This window comes from Calliphora vicina, chromosome 5 (genome assembly GCF_958450345.1).
Source record: "Calliphora vicina chromosome 5, idCalVici1.1, whole genome shotgun sequence".
In the NCBI taxonomy this organism is placed as follows: Eukaryota; Metazoa; Arthropoda; class Insecta; order Diptera; family Calliphoridae; genus Calliphora; species Calliphora vicina.
The window spans coordinates 14,760,101-14,766,100 of NC_088784.1; positions in this window are offsets into that span (position 1 = coordinate 14,760,101).

Below are 6,000 nucleotides of genomic sequence, written 5' to 3' on the forward strand. Positions count from 1 at the left end.
GGTTTTTTGCTCATATCTCCGTTATTTATGAACGGATTTTGCTTATTTTAAATAGCAAACTTCTCGAAAGCTTGTCTGACAGAATTATTGAAGATTTGGATCCAGAAGATATCTGGGGTCTACAGAAAATTGATTTCAACTAACAGACGGACAGACAGACAGACAGACAGACGGACATGGCTTAATCGACTCCGCTATCTATAAGGATCCAGAATATATATACTTTGAAGGGTATAATAAAAAAAATTTTGAAATTCTTTTTCCTAAAATCAAAAAAAAAAAATTTCACTTTTTTTCCAAAATTGTATATCTTGAGTTACAAATCATTTAAGATTAAACAAATATTTCTTCAATCTTTCGAAAAAAAAATTAAAAAAATAAAAAAATTTAGAAATTTTTTTCCAAATCAAAAAAAAATTGTTGACTTTTTTTCCAAAAGCTCTTAAAGGAAGAGACCTAAATTTAAGAAAATGCATAATTTGAAAAAAGTCCACAAAGTTTTTGATTTTGCAAAAAAAAGTCCAAAATTGTATGTTTTGAGTTACAAAACATTTAAGATTAAACAAATATTTCTTCAATCTTTCGAAAAATAAAAAAATTTGAAATTTTTTTTCCAAAATCAAAACAAAAATGTTTGACTTTTTTTCCAAAAGCTCTTAAAGGAAGAGACCTAAATTTAAAAAAGTACCCAATTTGAAAAAAAGTCCACAAAGTTTTTGATTTTGTAAAAAAAAGTCCAAAATTGTATGTCTTGAGTTACAAAACATTTATTTTGATAGATATCGAATCCCACTAAGCGACCAAAAATCCTTTCAAGGAAAAAACCAATGCTTTCTTTTGAGAAAAAAAATAGGGTAAAATAAAGGTCAAAAAAAATGTTTGATTTTTGAAAAAAAATGTCAAACACTTTATTTTTAACAGAGACCGAAAATAACGGGTTCACTTTCAATCCAATGGTAAATTCTCATTCGCAGCCATTTAAAAATAATTTTTTTATGATGTATCACTGAGAGAGTGATTTATTCGAGAACATTTTAGGTTTGGGGTTGAGAGAAACAGAGAAGAAACAAACACAAATAATCTGGATGAGTGATTTATGATTTTTTTTTTTCGTAAAGGCCAGCTTGTGACTTTTATTTGCGAACATGAAAAATAAATCGCAAAAATTTGATGTAAATCAACGCTTATATATATAAAACTTATCAAAAGATTAATAACACTTTAAAAAAAAATTCTCATTTCTGTTACTCAGACTTCATTACTTCATACTTATCATATTATTTCCATAATTTGTTAAAAATTACTAACAATATGTTATTGTATGTAAATAAAAGAGAAAGTAACAGTTATGAAGAGCAAGAACAAATGAATGGTTTATCTCACATCAAACCATTAAAAAACAACAAAAACGAATAAAAGTCATACCAAATCATTTTCAGTGATTTATTTTTATCACAAAAATATAAATCACAATTTGGGTTTTTTGGTATATGGACGAGTTATTTTCAATCTCTGTACAAAACATTTATTTTGATAGAGGTCGAATCGCACTAAGCGACAAAAAATCTCTTCAAGAAAAAAACCAAAGGTTTCTTTTGAGAAAAAAGTGTTCAATTTTTAAGATTTTGGAAAAAAATGTCAAACATTTTTTATATTTTTTTTTAAATTTTTTAAAATTTTTTTTTTTTAAATTTTTTTTCGAAAGATTGAAGAAGTAGCTATCTAAACTAATTGGGACAAATGCTAAGAAGAATAGGTAATAAATTACATGGTTGAGAAAATAAAATGACTAACCTTGAAGCAAATTTCATCCCGATCGGAAGATATCGATTTCAAAAGTTGGTGCACTTAATATGAAATCCACCATATATAGCACAAATGTAAATTTCAATTCCAATGGTTTAAACTACTACAACTAACAAATAAACAGACATACATTTTTTATTAGTTAATTTTTATATATCCCACTGGTTCCTCTAAAGAGAGTCAACTCAAAATTTTTAAATTTTCACATTTTGTAAGAAATCGATAAACAGTTGTCATATCTACCCACTGTAAAAATCTGGTATCATTTTCTTTACTCTTTCGCCAAAGATGACGGATACAGTTGTATCCGTCATTAACTTTCATTGCAATTTATTAAAAAGAATAGTGAACATTTTTAAATTTTGAGTTGACTCTCTTTAGAGGAGCCAGTGCGATATATAAAAATTAACTAATAAAAAATGTATGCCTGTTTATTTGTTAGTTGTAGTAGTTTAAACCATTGGAATTCAAATTTACATTTGTTGTGTATGTTCCTATATAACTGGAAGAAATAATAGGATACTTTTTATTTTGAAATTTCAAGTGGGCGTGGCACCACCCATATAAAGTAAATAGTTATTACAGAATATCTGTTGAACTGTAACTGTGAAAGCCGCTAAACTTCGCTGGATTTACTTTGGTACCATTGTGTGCAGCATGGCTAAAAATGGTCATTATTGGATAAATGGGCGTGGCACCACCCATACAAAGTAAATAGTTATTTACGAATGAACCAATTTGTTATCAGTGCATGAAGTCTAACCAAAAAATGGGACGTATCCGAACAGGGGGTGTGGCAATTCCTATACAAAGTAAATAGTTATTTTCGAATATTTGGAGAACTATAATTGTGGAAGTCTACAAATTTTGTTTTTATTATTTTACATAGCTTGAGTAATAATGGGCGGTATTGAATTAGTGGGCGTGGCAATTCCATACAATGTAAATTGTTAATTTCTATTATCTAAAGAATATTAAACGTAAAAATATTTAAACTTTGTATGAATCAATTTCTTATCACTGTAAGGAGTTTGGAGGAGAATGGGCGGGATTGGATTAGTGGGCGTGGTAATTATTATACCTTATTAGCTACCTAACTTTTTACTTTATCAGCTAAATAAGCAGTTACATTAACATGTAGCGGTGCTAATTGACCTCAAATAGTCAGTTAAAAAGACCTCTCATTGACAGTCCAATAACTGATTGCTTGTAAACAAACCTTCCTCCGAAAAATCTCTCTCAACTTCTGGTGGATAAAATAATTACTTTCTAAAGTGCAGTACAAAGCAAATGTTTAAAGTGACTACACTCTAGGTTATTTAGAGACACTAAAGTGACAACTGACTTTAAGTGAGGTTACCTGGAATGACAGTTTACTTAAGCAAAAATAAAATAAACTCTATAATTATTTAATTCTCACAATTCATATCTTGCAGAGTTTTTACCAAATGTGCGAGAAAGCCTTTAGTAAGGCTTTCAACTGATCCATTTTGGTGATCCTTATAATAATAAATCTCTTAAATATAGAATACTTTTGAAAACAAATTATAAAAACATGATTGTTGCTTATGTTTCCTCCTTGTAAAATAGGGGAGTTGGTTAAATATTTTAAAAAATTGTTTTACATAAATCACTAATAGCTGGTTCGTTTTTATTTATTGTTTTCCTGGTTTATATATGAAAGGGTTTTATTTTATAACAAGTCCTTTTTTTGCTAAGGATGTTAAGGTATTGTATTTTTTGTGGTTGGTTATTGGGGGTTTTTGTTTAACAAATATTTAAATAATATAAAGCAAGAAAAAAGCTAACAAAAAAATATGCAAATGAAATATGTTAAAACATAAATTTTAAACAAACGAACAAATGGAAAGAAAAAAAATGTGCACACTTTAAAAGAGAAGTGAAAAGAAATTGAGTTTATCTAGGAAACAGAGAAAAAAATTGGATATAGTGAAAGAAAACCCTTTAATAACAGGGTTTATAACAAGAAAAATGTATGACTATTTATTTAAAAATAAATTGAAAATAATAAAAAAAGTGGGTGGTAACAAAAATTCTCCCTCCAAAAATTAAAAAAAAACATTTATAAGAGTTTTTGGGATTTTTCTCATATGAAAAACACAAATAATAATAATTTGAAATAGCCAAAAAGGAAACGAAAAAAAAAAATTAACAAATACAACAGCAATTTATATGTTTTTTTATCAGCCATACTCAAACCTTTAAATATAAGGATAAAGGCTGTAACATACACACTAGTACAACAGTTTCATAATCGTACAAATCTTTGCAGAAATAGGTTTCTATACACTGAATCTAACAGATTCTAAGGGGTGTGAATTGTGTCTTGCAAAGTTTATTTCTATTTTTTGTTTTCTTCCTCTCTGACACACTTCCGTTTTTAATCACTTTGTGGGTAAAATTTAAGTGGTCTTTTATTATTTTGACTTACTGGCAGCAAAAACTGGATATTGTATTGTTTTTCTTTTTTTCTTCTCATCTGTAAAACATTACCATAGAAAATTATTTCATAAGTGTGGGTGTAACTTTTTATGCCAACATATTAATATGAGTTTTCTTTTTTTGCTTTTTAAGAGTGCATGTTATAGCCAACCTTCCCAAAAAAAAGCAAAAGTATTAAATATAGAAATAAAGCTAAAAGTCATTTGCCTGATTGCCTGTGTTCTAGTTGAATGTACTGTTTTAAGTAAAAGTATGAATGTATATAAAAATCTTTACAAAAGGGGGAGTAAAGTAATTTATTAATATGTTTGCATATAAAAAATATAGATGAATATAAAAATCCTATAACAATTATCCTGTTTATAATAATTTATTTCTAAAAGGGGGCAAATAATAATGTTTTATACTAATTTCTTTACTTTCTTGGAAAAAAATCAAGTTTTTGTTAAAAAAATAAAAAAATAATTCGAATAATTATTCGAATAATCAATAATAATCCGAATAATTATTCGAATTATTTATGTACAGTGGTATACAAGTATCCTTGTGATAATTTGTGTTTGGCAAATAATTTAATTTCTTATATTTTGTTTAAGGACTCAAAATATATCAAATTTATTTTCCATACAACTTGTGTTTTTGGTTAAAGATTCATAAAAACTGAAAATATTTTTTATAACACGAATAATTTCAGACTCCATCATACATCCTTTTTTGGAAACCATACAATTTTTCAAATGTTTTATATATTTTATAAACTATTATAAATTAGGAACATATGAATAATAAGTAAAATAAAATTTAAAAGTTTTGTAATTTTAAATATAGTTGGTAGCCAGCAATGATTAAACTTTTTAACAGTTTTTTTATCTAAAAACTTGTACTTTTGTATAAGATTTCATAATAAATAAAAATATTTTTTATAACTAAAATAATTTCGGACTTTGTCATATATCCTTTTTCGGGCACCATAATGGTTTTTAAATGTTTTATATAATTTATAAACTATTATAAAATATAAACATATAATTAATAATTAAAGTAAAATTTAAGCATTTTGTAATTTTTAATGTAGTTATTAGCCAGCAAGGATTAAACTTTTTAACAGTTTTTTTACCTAAAAACTTGTACTTTTGTATAAGATTTCATAATAAATAAAAATATTTTTTATAACTTTAATAATAAAAAAGTTAGCCATATATCCTTTTTAGGAATTGAACAAATTTTTAATTTTTGTTTATAATTTATGAATATAATTTAAATACACATAATTTTCTTCTAAATGACATACATATTTAGTATCATTTTAATTTTATTATTGATAATTTAGCATCAAGGACTCAAAATTTTCGAAAATTACATCCTTAAAAACAAGTAGGTTTTACTTAAGTTTCATGTGATTTAAACAAATTTTGTGTATTGTATTTTGTTTTAAAGTCCGCCATATATCCTTTTTTTGAAACTAAATAAATTTTAATTTTTGTAATTGATTTAATAAAAATATTTTTTTACACATTATTTCCCACTAATTAAAACAAAGTTTAAGCGGTTTGTATTTTTCCAAATAAGTTAAAGGCAGCAAGGACTAATAATTTTATAAAACCTTTTTGCTTAAAACTTGTGTTTTTAGTTAGTTATTCTTTTGATATAAAATATTTTTTTACAAACCTAATATTTTAAAAGTTTGCCATATGTCCTTTTTTGAGGAATTTAAAATTTTTTTACAGTTCA